Genomic DNA, 20,552 nt, shown 5'->3' on the forward strand with positions numbered 1-20,552 from the left:
GAAAAAATTCTGATCCCGGGACTGGTCCCGGGATTGGCATTTTTTTCCATTGTTATTATAAAATTTTTATATATATAAGATAAAACCGGTCAAAAATAAATCTAGTATAATTAATACTATTTAAGACATTTATTGTTAATATTGTATACGTTCAATCTTGGAAATACATAAGTTTAATGGAGTAAATAATATTTTTATATAAATAATAATGTGAATTTAATATGAGATTGCTGTTTCTGATAGTAAAGACTTAATTAGTGGGTTAGCGAGATTTAAAATAGTAATGCAAATGATGGTGTACTTATGGCCTTTCCGCTTCATTAATCTAATTAGTCAGCCAAATATGAAACTGCCGTAAAACGTTCATACGTGATCATGGTGGAATTACTTTGTTAATAGTGCGAAACATTATTTTTCCAATCTTTCTCATTTTTATTAATCTATGTGAAAAAATAAAATGAATCGGCAACTTACACATCGGTATAAATCAAACTTCATTCAAACTCAGTTTATTTCTAATGTACCTACTTGGTTATTTTTTATTAAAAGTATTTTTTCCGTTATATTATCGTTTTTATTTTATTTTCCTTAAAATTGATAAAAAAATCAATCCCGAAAGTTTCGGGATTACGTTTATCAATCCCGGGATTCTTAGGTATCGAAAATAGCTCGGGATCCCGGGATTGGAATCCCTAGTCACGACCAAGTACTTTGAAAACCATTTTAATAATACCACGGTTGAAAAATTTTGATCGAAGTTATACGCTGACCAAGAATCAAGTCAATTCAAAGAATTGAAAACAGTTGCTTTATTAATATTGTCGATTTTTTCTACTACTGTATACTGTGAAAGATCATTCCGTGTAATGCACTTCATAAAAAAAAACAAATAATGAAATTGACAGATGTAAACTTAGCAGCAGCCATGCGGTTCGGATTGGAAAAAAGGTGTATTGAGGAATTCCCATTTGCATTATTTTTAAATAAATCGATAATAATATTATGTAAGTACTAAAATGTTCAAATGTCTTTTATTAAATCGACTTGTCTAAAAATAAATTGATCCATTTTTTTTAGTAAATAAAATTTTGCTTTAATTTTTCGAAACAAAAGTGAAATTTGGTGCGGCCACCACACGTTTCCATATAACTGTCAATGTCAATCGTGTGGCCACAGTTAAATTTCACGTGAGAACCACTGATCTAAAATTGTATTAGTATTAGTAGAGTTTTGATTGAACCAACATAATAGTTACGTGATGGAACTCAAGTTATATAATATCTATATTACGTATTGACACATTTTCCGTTGGAGAAGATCCATATCGTACGATTTATACTTGCGTTTAGAGTGTAGGAGAATAGAATGTGTATAAACGTTTATTTTTGGGTTGATTTTTAGGGTACCTACATGTAACTCATACGGAGGAAAATCGCCCGAAACGAAAGAAAAAAAAAACACAAAAGGTAGAAAACCATTCAAATACAATGGAATTTTTATGTATCAACTCTTTACCGCGCGCGGTTTTTTTTACGAATTTAAAAAGAAATATCAAAGAAAAAAAAAAACATAATTTTACAAAATTTATTTCACTAGGGATTGTGGTCCCGGATAAAATTTTCGGGATTAGTTTTCTTGCTATCGATCCCTATTTCAGAATTCCTGGATTGGTGGCATTGTGAATCTTTGCTTATATTTTCACATTTTATATACAAAAAATATAATATCCATGTTAACATGTACATATATTTAGGAACATTTTGTTTATTATTCTTTTTAATGATGTGTAATAACAATCTAAAAAAAAATCTTCGACCGAAAAATTATTTATTAATTACTACATTTTGCTCTCCGTACACAAGTCAGAACCGGCTTTTGGCGGCCAAATAAATAGTTACCAGAAAAATTCTAATATTAAGTTTAATTGATTTATGTAAATATTAATTTACCTAGCGTCAATATCCTATTAGGCAGGTAGTATCCTCCTCCGAGACGATCGGGAATCATGAGGAAGAGTCAGCTGTGATGGGATATACCACTCTACAATAAAATCAAACTGACTCCATGACCTTTCTTGTTAAGGTGATACATCAGTGAAACGGCAAATAATTTTCAACTATAGGCGCGACGAAATTTTGGACTCGCTGCCATTCGGAGAGAGAACGTCGAGCTGGGAACACGTCAATTTGTTTCGTGATGGCGACGGGGGTATTAATTCTTAAATCGTGTAAAGAATACTAAAAACGTTACCCATTTACTTTAAAAAGAAAACATGTGAATGAATATATTATTATTGTTACTAATAGAATACAGTTTAAAGTGCCCACCACCACCCGTCATATATGCACAACCGTGGATATGCACGGCCGCTTTCTATGACGCTTTAAACGTGTCTGAAAGAAGTGATTTTAAGTGCTCATTCCGTCCCGAGACGGAGCCGCACGGGACTGATGCTGCAACCATGCACCGTAGTGCTTAAAGAAGAAAGTTAAGAAAGAAAATTTTTTGTTTTTTGGACTGGCTCTGCTGTCCGCTGACGTTAAGCGCTTTGTGTACCCGCATACTGAGTGTCACGAATTGAAATGGATGAGTCTACAGAAGAGTCGGGACTATCCCGCTCCCCATACGACACTGCAAATTTCTCAAATGCCACAAAGTTGGCCTCGGTTGCTACCAGATCTCCATGACCAATTGGGCCCGTGTGAGGACGGACCCTGGCAAACAGCTCCGCTCGTTCGAATTCCATAAGCGGGCAATCCCAGAGGATGTGTTCAACATCTTGGTGGTCATGCCCGCAGGTACAACCCGGCCCATCTACTATCAAGCCAAACTCGTGGAGTCTGGCGGCGAAGTTGCCATGGCCGGTGAGGAACTGGCTAATCCAGTGCGAAGGTTGGAGTCTTCTAGTTTGGTGCCTGCAGAATACGTCTGGAAAAAAACGGTAAGTGTGCCGCCTCTTGGGGGAGGCGGTCCACCTCGCCTGCCATGCCGCAAATGCGGTCTTGTACACAATGTCACTTACAGTCTTCCTGTAAGGAACGTCCTCGGATCTCTGCGGTGGTGTCAGATGGACACCGGCGAGTGTTGTGCTGATCCCCCTCAAGAGGAGGGTGATCGATCCTCTGACTTGGACGTGCAGATCGAGGGGTAGCACCCCCGCGAGTACGGCAAGCCCGTCAGTAAAAGTTGTGCGGTAGGCTTTGGTAAGCGAGATCAGCGCAAGTCGCTGCCCGCTTAGTAGTGCGCGTCTCACGAGAGTTAAGGAGTTTACTCGGGAATGCCAAATGCTGGAGGCGTAACCGGCAATTCCCATGAAAATTGCGCCGTATGCAACCTTAAGGGCTCTAGGCTTAAGTCCCCAATTGCTGCCTGCCATTCGGGCCATTCTCTGATAGGCCGAATTGGCCTTAGAGACGGCCGTCTTGGCATGGTGAACGAAAGACAGCTTGTCATCAAGAATTACTCCCAGATACGTAACCCTTTCGGAGAAACGCACTGAGGTCTGGCCAAAACGAACCGTGGGTGGCCGTCGAGTTATGTTGACCCGAGAACTACCCCTGAGGAGGACAGCTTCCGTCTTGCTCGGGGCAAAGGTCAGCTTGTTCAGCAACCCCCAATTAAGGATTCTGCCCAAGGCGTCCGTGGCTGCACGCTCAAGTGCCGGTCGGCTCGTCGCCCCAACAAGCAGGAGCAAGTCGTCGGCGTACGCAACGAGCGTGCAGCCCGGAGGCAGTGGCAGGGACAGAACGTCGTCAAACAGTATGTTCCACAAAAGGGGACCCAGGACGGAGCCCTGGGGACACCCCATGGTGGTCCTCCTGTGAATCAGGTTGGGGCCGGAGTCGTAGGTTATCTCCCTATTGCTGAAGTAGCTTTGAACCAAGGCAAAGAGGTCCCCGGGGATCTGTTTCAGCCGAAGCTTTGCCAGAACCAAGGGCCACCACGCAGTATCAAACGCGCTCGCGATGTCGAGAAAAATCCCGGCAACGAGGTCCTTGCCAGAGCTCTCCAAAGAGTCGATCACAAAGCGAATCGCATCCTCGGTGGACTTTCCGGGTCTAAACCCAAATTGTCTTTGCGAGATTGGACAGTTTTCCGACAGGTGGGACTCAATCCTGCTGTTTATCATTCTTTCCAATATCTTCCCGAAGACGGGAAGGAGCGTAATCGGTCTATACGCTTTCGGGTCACAAGGAGGGCGACTGCCAGCTTTGGGGATCACCGTGAGGTGACCCTTCTTCCAGCAGTCGGGGAATATGCCACTACTCATGCATTCTTTGTAGAGTTGCGTGATCTCGTGTGAGGCAAGAGACCACGCCCTTCTCGCTAGCGCGTTATCTATGCAGTCAAGCCCCGGGGCTTTGCCAGCCGGGAGGCTGGCAAACAGGATCCCTAGTTCGGACATGGTAGTGGCTGCGGATCGCGGAGTGTTTAAGGGGAGCAGCGCATAGACGCGAAGCTGCTGAAATCGGTCGTTGTCAATGTCGAGCGACTCGTTGTCCTGCGGGATAAGAGCATACAACAGGACTGTGGCGGACTCTTCAGAGCTACTGGTGAACGATCCGTCGGGGCGCCGTACCGCCGACATGACTTTTCCGGGCCGTGAGCCCAGCTTCATCACGCGGAAGGGGGGTACCACGGATCATTGCCACCCATTTCAGTGACGAACTCTCTCCAGTGCACCTTCTTAGCCTTACTGATTGCCTTTTTGAACTTGAGTCTAGTGGTCCTGTAGGTGACCGTAAGCGGATGGTCCGCCTGCGGCGGCCTCTCCAGCGATCTTCGCGCTGCTTGTAAGGCCCTTCTGGCCCTCCTCATCGCGTCTCTCAGTCTTGTCAGTCTCATAAACAGAACATTAAATGGACGCATTTTGGATTTATATGACAAATTATATTTCGTTTGGCATGCGTCATTTGCACCCGCGACCCGCAATCCGCGCATCGCCTATCCACGATCTTTTTAGACCATGCCTCAACTGAGGTATAGCCTTAATCTATTAATACTTGAGTGAATTTTACGTTTGGTCGGTCTATAACTGCTAAACTGATCGATAATAATCTTTTGATTATGCTGCACTGTACTTATCGTCAATAAACTTCGTTCTCCGCTACAAATTTGTTGATTCTGGCATGCCGTCAAAGGTGTCCGTTCTCAGCTTTCAAACATCTTTAAAATACAATCTCTAATATTAGGATAAAATATAATAATGGCTGCAAAATTTTATATAAAGATAAATCAGATAAGTATGTAATTAAAACACTAATCTTATAATTTGATTAGGTTTTCACTGTTTTGGCATTTATAAATCATGCAGTTATAAGGACTTTCATACGTATCGATTTTTATAATATAAGTATCTATCAATATATTTTTTTTTATTTATTTGAAAATTTACTCTTTGAGAGTTTATTATAGTCACGAAAATATAATAATTTATTTAAAAATATACATGTAAAATATTAATCTTCCAGTACCGGGACTTTGTGTTCAAGAAATCAACCGGTATTGCAAACCCTTAGTATTTACCACATATATAGCAATTATGTAATTCGACACGTGTCCCATTCCTCATATATTGGAAAACTAATATAATTAGTTGAAAATTCCATAAACCGATCTTGATTATTATTAAGTTAAATGAATTACGATGAAACAAAAACCTCATAATTTATAATTCATCAACTCTTATAAAATTTAACATGAAATTTATTTATTATATTATATTCTCAAGTGGGTTCAGCTTAATCATTTTGATTTCACATGATGTGGTTTTTATTTAATAAAATTTACTAATTTAGGAAAATGCTTAATGACAAGAAAACTCTCTAAATTCTGACAAGAATAATTTATAATTCTCATTCTTTTTCTTTCACTGTCACGCCCCAGCATTGGGGTACATGGCGAGTATAAGTTTTCGCCATTTCCTTCGGTCCATCGCCAACTCTCGCGCCTCCCCTCATGCCAGACCTGTAGCGCGTAGATAGTTTTTGTAGCACTGCTGCAGCGTGATGGAGGGCTGGCCATGGCTACGGAATCCTTGAGGCTGTGCCTCATGGGTATTACCTATCGCACTCTCTAGCGGAATCCGGAACACATGCCCCAGCTTCGTTAAGCGTCTCTTCATGAATACCTCAATCACTGAGGACTGCTGTGTCCGTTCACGAACTCGTAAACATGTTAATGTTAATGATACTACGAGTATATCTACATGTGCTTCGCGTTGGAAATGACAAGTCACTTTAATTCTCTTTATTCAAGATCCTCTCTTTTTTTGGTCGTTCTTTGATGATTAATAATCGTGACCACCTTGAAATTCACCGTTCTTCTGAGAGACCAGGAATCTACACACTCTCAGTCCCCTGCTTATCTTACATCAGAGAGAAGGCTGCCCCCAGTAAATTCTTTCACTTGGTCACTCTCTCAACTCTACCTTGCGTTCCCTGGAGGCTACCCAAAACTTCCAGTCTCTTCGGGTTATCCGGTCTGCGCTGAATAAAATTTCCAAAAAAACTGTAGAATGCGTCTTAGACATATTGTGGTGAGCCGTGCCTTTATCTGTAGTCTCTGGATGATTGTCTGGTATGTTCGGTGCTCTATCAAATAAATACGAAGCATTCAGCACTAACACCACATTTTGAAGACATCAATTATTGCTTTCCGCTTTCTCGCTCAAGACAATACAAATAATTACAAGATAAAAAGAACTTTTTATATACCACGTTTTTAAATGTCCTGTTGAATCATATAAACTTGACAATTCTATGTATTGATAAAAACTTTTTATTGTACTTGATAGACATACTGAATAAATATAGAATACTGAAATGTCATTTTGACATTTCATATTGATTTCCATAGTAACGCACGTATATATTAATAATTTAGTTTGCTAGGACCCTCTTAGCAACCAACAATAATAACTTTCCATACAAAACAGAATTAACTGAAAATGAATTCAATTATGCTTAAAATGGCTAAAAAGTTATTAAAAGAATGCATTGTCGTCGTGTTCTAAGATATATTCTAAAAGTTTCAAATGTCTAACTAGTAGGAAAGTCAGTTAAAAATCTTGGACAAACAAGAAAAAATGAGTACTGGACAAACAAGAATACGAGCTAATAAAAACATGGTAAAATATGTAGAACACTAATATTTGCACAAGCATGATTTTCGTGGCGTTTCGTTGAAGACGTTTAATCGGATTTTTCACGATCTGTGTGCGCCTTAAGGGCCCACGTGCGCTGCGTAGGTAAAAATGGAGTTTTTATAGTATTTTCAGATCATGATCCTGGACATTTCTTAAACGTTGTAGATAATCTATTTATATAATTTTGAAGCCTTATTATCCTTTATATTTATTTTATACATTTGATGCCTGCATAAAGTATTTTTATTACATCAAATAGTATTCTTTTAAACCTCTAGATCTAATGTTTTAGAATATAGTCCTATATATATAATCCTACGCCTCGATTACTTACGCGCGCCGATTATTTTCATTTTAAGTTTAGTCATAAATAAGGATAAACGTTCAGTAGCCTACATTCTGTGCGACGCATTGCTCGTCTGTAATTATTACTTCTTTAGTTTTATTATTGTAATTACATGATTTGACAAATAAATTTTCTTTCGAATTCTAACAAACAGCATTCGGAGAATCAGTATTCAAAGCATGTTTCATGTTTAATAATTTTAGCCATCAGGGTTTATGTAATCATCATCTGAGGGGCCCAGAGGCCGGAGCCTCCCTTTGAGGCACAACCATCTGAGAAGTCCAGATTTTTAATTTTTATAAGTAAATAACCATACCCTTGCTTTTTCGTACAAGATAATTGGGAGGGTTAGTTGCATTGATGTGTGGTTAATTATGTTCCTCCATTTATATCTTTAATTTTATTTATTGCCAGAATTAAATATTTAATGTAGTGTTCTAGTGTTGTTTTATTGTTTAGTATTTCGTAAGGTTTTTGGAGGTCAATTTTATGGACCAATTAAATTAAGCGCTAACACGATTGAGTTGGTGACTGAATCCTTTCGTATAATTGCTATTTTTAAGTCGAACATCTCACGACGATCGTTGAATCTGGTTAGATCTGCGAATCTGCTGGTGTAATAGGCCTTTATGCGTTTCCAATGCACATTGTTACACTTAACGCTTGTTTTTGTTATGACAACAAACTCTCAACCCGGATTTGCCTTCGCCAAGTTTCTCTTTCAAGCGCCTTGGATCATTTGTCTATAACTTTCCCGCATAGACTTTGGTGTCATTTGTTCCACAGACTTGTCACTTTTTTGTTCGAAGGCCGCATGGATACTTATAGTTGGGCGCGTTCACGATTATTTATAGCTGCACTTACAACAACAATACCAGAATTTATGAAGCTATCTGGAATCTGTGTAGTTATAATTTATATGTAGTGCCACCCCCCTCTCGGGCACTCCATGAAAAGGAGGGAAGCTACGATAACAATATCTTAAAATACAAAACACTTGACTTGTGCCCAATAGCGGCCTTAAGCCTGGCAACGGGGTAGGTCAATTTTGAATATATTATTTTAATTTGCCTTTTCGTTGTATACTTAAAAGACGTATTGCAAATTAGCTTTTTATACATTATAGAAGAAGTACTATAAATTTTTATATGTAGGTTACTTTCCCTTAAAAAATTCCATTTTTCACGTTGTCAACTCATCGTTAACCGAAATTGCACCCAACACGTTATAATTTTTTGTAAATTAGGTCAAAAAATAAACTTTGTGTGTCTATTTATACACCTAATAACTGTTGTACTTGATACTATTTAAGAACATAAGATTAAAACAATCAAACACATTTAATAAAAACTCCGTTAACTAGTGTTATGGAATGGCGGGATCATTTATATATAAACACTTTTTATATTTCCACTGATCTCATTAGAAGGTAACTTTATGATTAATATAGCAGATTACATTTTAATCGGTAACTTGTACACAATGGTTTAATACAGAAAATGCAGTCGATGGGTTTTACTCAAAGGTTGGATTTAAACTGAACTACAAATTAATAACATAATAATATGAAACTTTCAGAGAACAATGGTCAGTTTGAAATAATAAGCGACAACAAATAAGAATAAAAAGGTTTGCCGCACAAATGAGACCTTGAAACCACAGAACAAAACTCTTGAAACATTTAAGGAAAAATTTATATCATTCTGTTTCATTTTACATATTGAAAATAGTATAGCTGTCTCGTTTTCGGCAATGACCAAAATTAAGTGTATGCAAGCGATAAAACAATATGAAAAAAGGCGTGTTTTGTGCTTTCTTTCCGTCTCACATATGGGAAATGAGAGAGAAAGAAATATTATTAAGAAATATGAATCTTGGCGTTCATGAAATTGACCGAGAAACGCTTGTGAGAGTTGAGATACGTGTGTGTGTATGGTGGTTAGATACACGTACATACAAATTAGCGTGCGTCACGTTACGATCGCTCGCCAAAACGGAAAAAGGCGTAGGATAATAATATATAGGAGATAATTGACATTGTATAATGTATATAGATTGTAAGATATTTATTTTTGGGAGGTCATTGACTATTTGACCCTAGGAGCCAGCCACCCATGCTTGTGCCAGTTATTGTCTGAGCGGACACATTTATTTACTTAATACAATTGAACGGATAAATATTTTCACACAAAATCGAACTTTGGTATGGTTACGATAACATGGCTCAAATAGATTTAAATAAAAACGATTTCAATATGATATATTAATTTATATTTTCAATTAAATAATAATGAATACGTGTATTAAATAAGGATCAAGTACCAAAAAGTAGTATTGCCTGTAGTTACAAAATACCGAGTCATTGTAGTAAAATTTCATGAAGCAGACCTTTAGAAAAATGTAGTTTTACAGTGTGAAGCAATCACGGCAGCTACTATAATTTTAGGTATTAAGAACTGTATCAACACACCATCATCAGCTATTTTATATTGAATGCCGTTGACCACTGCAGTGCTACTTACGCCATTATAAATAAAACACGCCAACGGACTTACAACATCGACAGGTTTAATTATTTTGCTGTATTTTTTTGACTTGCTTGAGGCACTTAGACTATAGTTGAAGTTATTGGCGTTGGTATGTAGAATATTTTTTTATAAAAAAGTCAGTTTTTATTATTTTGGTACTTAGCGCCTTAATTAATACACGTATTCAATATTATATTAAAAGTTTGAATACTTTATTAAAAAAATCTATCCACAACATTTGAGAAAACTTAGTAAACTACATTTTTACACGCAAATAACTATAAAATAATATGTAATAATAAGATGAGTCCATTTCACGAACGCATATTTTATTACAGTTTTTATATTTTAACAATACAACATTTTTAGATACGTATTGATTATTTAAAATGTAAGAAAACAAAGACCCCTCCAAACCAACCGCCCCGCACCGTATTCGGCCTTAATTGAGCGTTTCACAAGGCTCTACGTTTCGATGGGAAAAAAGACATTACACACTGTTTTTCCGTAGCGGCAGCTTACTGTGACGTCACGTGATAGTATGTTACATGTACCTCAATTTGATCAGAATTTTAGCGTTTTTTAGAAAGTCTTAAAAAACGACTCCCAAAAAGTGACGTATGCGTATCATATTAATTTAAATATGCCAGCATATCGTCGCTATAGGATTGGTTTCCCTAATATCCGTTTTTGTCGAAATCGACCTCTTAATCCAGAATGTTTTTTTTGTATCTAATTGGACGAGAACCATTCCTTTCTTTAAATTACTTTGTAATTGTAATGAATACATCATTCATATGCTGTAAAAATAACAATTTAAATATCTCCATGTATTTAAATATAGGATTATGAAATTTGTTTTTCGTCTCCTGAACATTTGATCTGTTCGGGAAACCAATCCTACAGCGACGATATGTGGCCCTTCTAAAAAACGCTAATATGCAAGGGCTTGTTGGGGTCCGTTTAATTTGTCCCTACCAAGACGTGAGTAGTAAGCAGAATGATAGTAGTGTAGTAAACACTACACCAAAAATGCTAACATCAAAGTGTTATTAGTACATAATATACACAATTGTATTGTTTTAATAGCCACTATCAACCTACGTGCCGTACTTCTTGCAGAATAGTTGCTGGACTATTTCATACTCGTAGAGGGGTTACGGCATCGTAGCCACAGTTACGACAAAAACGTTACTGAGCTCTACGCCGCTGTCTACGAGATACGGCATACTTAATTGTTCACTAAAAAGTTAATACTATGGCATAATAAATGTAGACACTCCGTCAAACTTTTTACATCGACAAGGATGATGAAATGCAATATTATTTTGGTGTAATCTTGTTTTAATACACCTCATTTTATTACATAAGTTAGAAAATTAAAAGGTAAATCACCCTTTTGGATTCTAACCACAAAGTATAGGTTTTATTAACCGCTTTTTAAAACAAATAATGAATGATAAGTTGTGATCAAATTAAGATGCGTTTCGCGTACTATCACGTGGAAGTCACGGCGAAAAATTTAGTCTATGGCGTAAAACCCACTTAACGCAGCAAGTGTGGCTCTCGCGCAAAATTTCACAAGTGGCGCGTAAATCAACGAAAATACAACGTAATCAAATACGCCAGCGCCTACTGGATTTGCGACGCATTATAAGCGCCCGCCGCATGAATCATAGTTTTTCGGCTTCTCGGCGATACGAATGAAAGAAAATACAATGCAGTCCATTCATTGAACACAGCGCGCTCTGGAAGCGTCGTCGTTCGACGGGCGAGAAGTCATTATTTAATAACAGAGAACCCATTGTTTTATTTTATTCCGTGTCATTATATTTCGCTGGTTGAATAATGTCGTCGTAAATATTAATTACAAGCCCCGAAATAATATAATATTTTTATTGCTTTGTTATGAGAGGCGCTGTAATAATAATTATGTTGTGCTGCTTGGGCCGCTTATTACATAGGTGAAGGGTAATGCGCGGCGAGAGACGTGTGATTATGGTTATGAATAAACACTTCATACGCCGACTTCGCCCGCTCGACGCGTTCTATGGGCACCATCGCTATGGTTTTATCATTCCGCAGAATATTTTGAACGTTCACTATGTCTATAAATTCGATAATGGAAAGTAGTAGCTCAACTACTTCTTCGGATTGGGATGTGGTGAACCAAACTACCAGATCCATAGCAACAGCATTATACGTTAACAAAATTGTAAACAATATAACATATATAGTACCAACCATTAAAAACAAAAAAACGTGATTTTGACGTGATTCGAAAAAGTGTATGCATGTAGAAAATGATAAAAACGTTCAAAACGTCATGCAGGTACTGATGCAGTGCGGTTCAACGTGAGGTGACCTCATTGTTATTTTGGTGATTTTGGCAGATTTTGTCAACAAACAAAGGTTCAAAATGTGCTACGGGAGTCTGATAACATTTTAAACAACAAGAAAAACGATATTACACACTTTTTTCCCATAGCGGTAGCTTACTGTGACGTCACGTCATAGTCCGCGACATGCACCATAATATATTTCGCGCTTTACACGATTGGTCAATCCATCGCGTTCTCGTACTGTATCAAACTAGTGACGTCCCGTGGGGGTAGGCAGATTGAGCGTCGCTTGGGGGCGGCAGTTTCTCAAGGGGTGGCAAATCGAGGAGAATCATTAGGTATGTATAGAAAGCTACCTAAACTTAGTAATAACGGAAATATCTTTCCATTAAAAAAATCAGCTCACTGGTTGGAAACAAAATATATCTATTAATTAGATAAGAACTATACAATTTTCAACAGGACTTTATTTTTTTGTCGAGTTCGCGATGTCTAGTTTACTACCGTTGACCTAGGACGTCAAGTTCTTCACAGTCACTCACGAGTTATGGAAGTTCTCAGGTATATTTTTAAATGTACCTATCTGAAACCGTAGGCTCGCAAAATTGTATATTGAAGCAAGAAGTTAGATTTAGTAGTATAGGTACCTATATCTTGTTAGTAATGTATCCATACAATACAATTCTTGGATATTGGAGTCATGAAAGGATGATAAAAAGTAGGTACTGTATAAAAAAATTTGGCGGCATTTTGGCACTGCCTAGGGGCGGCATTTTGTCACGTCACTGTAATGAAACACAAGATTAAAACGAAATTTTGATCAGACACACGGGTTTACACGTACCGCAAATAAAAATGTAATTATATGTCAGTATAATCGGACATTTACTTCATAAAAGATATACTTCAGTAGGTAGTTGATTTTTTTGTTATTCTGTCATAAGTAATAATTCAAATTTCCGTTTGTGTTATATTTTAAAAGATGGCCGACAAACGAAGACATCTTTATCTCTGTTACTTAACACGAATACCATAAATTATGTTTTATTCTATATTTGAAACATAGAGTTTTGGGGAAAGAAAATAATAATATTCTCTCTATTATCTTTGGATTCGTTTACTTTTATACATCCTCCATTATGACGGGACAATAGAATTGTTATTAATTAATAATGCTGTATTTCTTTTTATGTTATCGTGTTTCATTTTCTTAAAATGTTATCTTATAAACAAGTAGAATTCTGGAAACCCTGTTGTCCTTTGGTTTGCTGAAAAAATACGATTATTTAGATATAATAGAGATATGTAGGCATAGTTATTTCTTGTGTTTCTTTTGATATTATAACATTGTTGGTTGTCCATAGCTATTGTATAGTAAAGTTTATCTTTCGATTCCGTTCCAATACTGTTGCCGTTCGACTTTTATTGGACTTTGTGTTGACGTCTTATTTTCCTTCGGCGGTCATTTTCATTTTTTGTTCCGCTGTGTTTTATTGCTGGCAACACTGGCGGAACTGACTTCTACATTCGAATAAAAATGTCTTTCCGTTAAATTCTCTGCGGAATTTGTTCAAAATACATTACTTACGTGTATTTATTTTTATTTTTAAAGGCTTTTGTCTAAAAAAAAATATTGCTTACATCGTCATATGCATTTTTCTATTGTGAAGATCGAAGAAGAATACAGGATCTTAAAAATCCTCTAGGGACAAGAGGAGTCTTGCAATGAACAAAGACAGTTAAGGGTACCGACTTACGTAATCTGTTTTTCGAGATGGTTCTACCATCAGTGCCACTAATTTTATTACGAGAAATTCAGTGACCTCTTTGACCAGTTTTTATTTATATATTGCATTGGCAATTTGTGTGGTAGTAGGTACTCTGTTATAAGTGATATAACCATAGATAACAGACGTATATATATATATATATATATAGATTCGTAAGTTCCATACAAGAAGATGCCCCTTATAATTTGTACCATCTATTGGCGTGACTCGAAGTTTTGACTGTGACAGAACCATAGATCCGAACCCAAAAAAGTATTTATAATTATAAAAACGAAATTGTGACAAAAATTAATAAAAAGTCGATATTTCAATTCAGATAGGTACACTTTATTGCAATGATAATCATATTGACAAATTATGAGTAACAATATAAATTTATGAGGACATAATTATGTAATAATAATAATAGTAATGCACTCCCATCATGGAAATTATTTGTCAGCACTTCCTGTCAGATTGATGACTTCATTAATTATTTCATATATTGTGTAGCTTGAAGATTTCTTTATAAATTTTCATCGCTTGACGATCAACAACATATTGATGTAGATTCTGAAACAATAATTTTAAAATCTACTTAATCTCAAAATATAAAATGACAATGGTCGTCATTTACACTTTTGTAAGGATGCGCAAATATAATATAGACATTTTATATAGGTAGGTACGTAATTTACTCAAACATAATCTTCTTTATATACCTACCTATTTTTTATGTTTGCCTTGGTAGATTTGCAAACGTGAAAATTACAATAGGAAGGTACTATCATTATTTCGATACCACGACTCAATCCACGACTGCAAAGAAATTTCAAGGGGCATACAATTGTATATACCTATAAAAATAATATAATAAAAGTAGACTTACCCATTAACTTATTTTATCAGCTATCGGATTGCAAAACCTTTTATCAATATGGTTTAAAAACGCCGAACAGCAATATTATTCTGACACTTGACACTTGGACGACTGCTTTTGTTTTGAAAATATCATGTAGAATTAACATGAAATTTGAAAAGACTGATCGAAAGCTCGAATGTTGATTGGCTGGACCATGGGTGAGCTCTGATTGGTCATTGAAATGGCCTTGTATCATGCGACTTCGTGTGTGACCGTGCTACCATCTATTCTGAAAACTGAGTATTAGGTGGTCACGTTCGCTGTATGGAACTTTCATCCCCCTGGATATAACATATAACAGTAAATAGAAAACATTTGGTTTGTCATAAGCTAAACAAGTAAGAGAATATATTATATTATTTTTTATTAGTTATATATTATAATTATATACATTATTAGTTATATATTATATTAGTTATATATTATAACAAATAATTTTGAGATTTGAGAATGTAACATTCCATAAATTGAATATATATAATTTGAAAACACCTCAGTATATATGTATTAAAATAAAACAATATTTTTTATTAAATAATAACCTTCATCCAGCTACCTATATCATATGAAAGTACTAAACTATGACATCTTACACCTGCAATAATAAATATCAGATTACATGATTGACATTATAATGATCTATATGCTCCGTCTGGAGGGGAAAAATAATTTAAATTGTCACTAAATGATAAAACAATAATAAAATCACACAATTTGTACCTACATGCCAAAAGAGATAAGTTTTCAATTATTTGTTAAAAAATACGAAAGGAAGAAAGGGATATGTCAAAAAAATATAGTAAAATCCATAACTATTGAAAATCTCATATATTTATACCATAATATATCAATTTTAATAGACAACTGCAAATTTTTTTTGAAAAAAAATCATTATTTTCGGTTTAATTTTAAGAATATTCTCAAAAACGCAAATTTTGTTTTGCCTCTCCTGAAAAGTACCGATTTTCGACTTATCGCCCTTTTCCTCTCGCACACAGATACCTTCTAGAAAAAACTTTTTTGAAAACAATAGAGTCCCGACAAACCTCCCTCGGTGCTGTGCTATTACAAATGCCATTTCTCATTACCTAATTTTATTAAGTTCCCAAAGTGCTATTATTTGTGAGTAATGGCATGACATCCACGGTGGCCGCGTGGCATAAGTGTTGGACTATCACGCCGTGGGTCCCAGGTTCGAATCTTGGGTCTGGCAAGTACACATATTGTTTTTCAATTTGTGTCTGTCAGGGTATGGACCTAATAGGTTGAGCAAATGGCTGACATCCATTTCTCGTAAAAAACAAAATCTGTTAATACAAACCTCTACTCTGTGGAGGTCCATATGATCCTATTAGGATTGGACATGGTCAAAAAAAAAAAAAAAAATGGTATCTAATATTATAATCTACTAAGGTATTAACAAAACTAGTTTTAAGAGTTGCTTCCTTACTTAGTATGTAATACGGATTTAATCGTTCCTTTGACGCATTAATTTCAACAAGTATTAACTGTATTCTGTCAGTGTATACTTTCTATTTTTGCGTGCGCACAGTACCCGAAGGCGAAACCCGGGTAGCAAAAATGACTGAAATGGAATAGTGCAAACTCAATAATTAGAATATAATAATTAGGTGATTTGAACTCATAGAAAGTTTGTTATATGCATATTATTTTATTTACCATTACACCGTCTATTAGAAGATAGAAGCATATCCAATAATAATACCTGCCCTCCATTGAATGCTGCAATTATATCTAATCTAATATTTATGAAGAGAAAGTAATTAAGTAAGTGTGTGGTAGAGGCTGGAATGGATATTTGCTAATTGTTATTTTTGGTAGATGTGATGGGAAAATGATAAAAACGTGATACAGAGTGGAATTAGGGTATAAATATTGTAAATTAAAGTTTCTAATATTTTTAGATATATCTAGGACTATTGATTTAGATATTACTATGTTTAACAATGTTCTGATCATTTTCAATTATGTTGTTTACAATATCAGAAATTTTTACTTTTTAGGCATATTATGATTTAGGCATAGCTATCAGTATATTATTGATCAAATATCTATTTTTTTTTTAATGTATCAAATTATTCGACCGCAAAAATAAATTCCCAGCGACTCAGATGCCGGTAAACAACTCTTTACCTGTGTCAGTAGATTCATTGGTGAATTGGTGATTAAATACGGTATCGTAATGGAAAATTAGTCTAATATCTATTCCAGTACATAATTATATTGAACGAGTCAGCGGTTCAAATACGAGTAGCTGTGAATTATTGTGGTCGAATAATTTGATATAATAAAAATAGATATTTGATCAATAATACACTGATAGCTACATATTCATTAACTCTAAACGTTCGGTTTTTCCGATGTAGACCCGGTCACAGTCATCACACATAAAAATGAAAAACTAGTTTTATAAATTATCACGAATTACCACTAAATAAACTCTGAAGATATTGAAAAGAATAATATTTATATTAAAAATAACACCCACATTCAAGTATTTTATATCAATTTATTGTATTCGTTCGTTGTGCTTATTTTACTCGAGAGAGCTTTATTTTACAAATAGCTTTATTTCGCCAAGCTTTCATAAATCACTTTAATTTCCTCTGACTAAAAAAATAAACATATTTTTCTTGTGTGCCAGCTCTCACTTATGATGAATATTCCTTGCAATTTACATTAAAAATTACGTCGAGCTTTTCCCAAATGGAAAACATTAACTCACATAATGATGTATTTTTAATTAAGTCTAATAAATGCAATTATTCATTCTCCTTCGTTCCCTAGGTGTCATATTATATTATCTTATATTATAGGAGCAATATTATTATTTTTTGACTGTTGTTATCACTAATTGAAAAGGCATGTTATTAGAAGTAAATAACAATGCGTATTAATATTGTAGACATCTATTTATTTAATGGATAATATTTACGGAAGAATTCACGATGAAATTTCTCGCATAACAAAGCTGGGATGGAGTGCTTTCGGACGTCTAAATAGTATCTTCAAGAATGACCTACCAGTATGTCTTAAGCGTGGGGTGTTCAACCAATGTGTTCTGCCCGTGCTCACGTATGGCTGCGAGACGTGGACCCTCAACACGAGAGATGTCCAAAGGCTAAGGGTCGCAAAGCGAGGCATGGAGAGGTGTATGTTGGGCATCAGACCGGGCAAAGGACCGTAAGAGAAACGAATGGGTTAGGAAGCAGACAGGAGTACGCGATGTAATAGACGTTCCCAAACAGCCTAAATGAAGATGTTCGGGGCACATTGCTCGTCGAAAGGACGACCGCTGGACAAATGCCGTCATCCAATGTTACCGAAGGGGCACGAAACGGCCACGGGGTCGCCCTAAAGATTGACGAACTGACAAAGTTCGGCGGAAATACGTTGCAGCGAACGACACAGGACCGAGAGAGATGGAAGAAGCTTGAGGAGGCCTTCATCTAGCAGTGGATTGACCCCGGCTGATGATGATGATGATTTATTTAATATACATAATCTTTCGTGTTTGCGTAGATAATCGTCTGTCAAAATCAATTTGCTTTGTCGGATACTAGTAAACGATAATAAAAACAATATTTACTTGATGTATGATCAAATAAGCTTTTACCATCATGCCAACTGTCAGATTTGTTTCACTCTTTGCGCTTGATACACATAATGAATTTGTCACATAATGTGGTCACCATTTTCTAGTTTTTCACATTTTTGATTATTTATTTGGCCATCGTCGAAATCTCTTCAACTCTCTAATACTAATCTAATCTAATAGCACGTACACACTGTATTGTCATGCTTAATGCGTATAATATATTCAGGTAAGAAATTATAGGAACATCGAGTTTCAAAGCCAAAGTAATAAATAAATCTACTGTGAAATAAAAGTTGGTTCGACGTAGATGCAGTTAGGTACTAAATGAAGAGTGTATTACATACTTATATGACAGGATTTTCCCGCTGCCGGCCGGGGAAATCCACGAACGCTGCTTTCTTTTTGTAATCGTTTTGTACAACATGGACCGGCCATAGAGTGAAAACTGCAGGGTTTGAAGACCTGACGGCTAAAAAAATATTATGTAATCCTTACGCGCGTAGACATTTTTGGCATCTTTGAGACTTTCACGGTTGTTTTTTATCGTAATAGATTTTTGGGCTTTCACCACGTGTACTTATTTCTTTTCTCGACGTTTCTGGCTTGTTGTAGAGGGCATTATCAAAAGATATGTGATATGATGAAGTGTAGTGTGGGTGTTGAATGAACGTCATGGCTTCCGGCACTGTCAGCAAAATTCAATATTGATCCGGTATATCTGGTCGTAACGACTCTAGCTAATCAGATTCCTGTTGACATTCTTAGAGCGACGGTTGCATTCATACACCTACACTACACTTGCCAATGGCCTCTGCAATGAGCCCGAAACGTCGAGAAAAGAAGGAAGAAGTACACGCCGTGAAAACCCAAAAATCTATTACGATTTTTTTGGATTTTTATTTAATAATTAATAAGTCGTTAATAAATCACAAACCTTGGCGGGTCTTGGCCGCCTCTAGATACTCTCTCCATCGCTAAGTAATTGAATATCGATTAGGATTTTACACAACTCAACAATATTAAAATCAGTGACATCCAGTGAGAGTAGTCTGGTAGAGTTGCTTAGAGACAGAAAATTAAGGCATATACCCACACCTTTGACTGCAGATTCCGTTGAAAGTAAATGAGGGGCTCAAAATCAATCAGTGTGTTTAGTTTTTTTTTATTTTTGTATCGAGTATTATAATCGTTACAATAAATTAGCTGTCTAAATAGTCAAAACTGTCTACCTTGCTCTAAAATTTAGCACTTAAGATTTACTTATTTAGCATTTAAGAGAGGTGCTGTTAAAACAGCACTTATTGTAACAATTACAACTAGCTTATTGTATAAGATACAAAAATATGAAAAACTACCCTCGGTAGCAGTCTTGTCTATAGAATAGATGCGCAGATGGGCACCCTAGCAAAAACGAGAATGAGGTGGATTGACTGTCTTGACAGCCTGAAAACTGGAGATGACTGGTGAGCTATAGAAGTCAGCGGGGGTCGTTTGTGGACTCTAATATATAGTGCGAAAGAATAACATCAACATTAAAGTTATTTATTAGTCTTAACGGACGTTTTTTTTAAAGGATTATTTAAGTGGTTAGCACTTCCATTAGTTGGCGGGGTTTCAACCCTCAATCCCTTTATTCCTATCACACCGTTTTACCCTTACATTACGGCGGTCGGCAAAGTGAAATCGGGGAGTATTTAACCGCATGAAAATAGTCTTTCAATCAATTCAATTCAACACGTTTTATTTTCGAATTGCCACGATAATTAGAATCTTTTACCACGTCTTAAAGTGTCGAACCCCTGACCAGATTGTAAAAAACGTCCCCGAATACACGTCTCCCTGGTTTTGCTACGCCGACACACGTTTTTGTCAGTCCCCG

This window comes from Rhyacophila brunnea, unplaced genomic scaffold (assembly GCF_057557595.1).
Source record: "Rhyacophila brunnea isolate RB1 unplaced genomic scaffold, BYU_Rbru_1.0 scaffold_10, whole genome shotgun sequence".
NCBI lineage: Eukaryota > Metazoa > Arthropoda > Insecta > Trichoptera > Rhyacophilidae > Rhyacophila > Rhyacophila brunnea.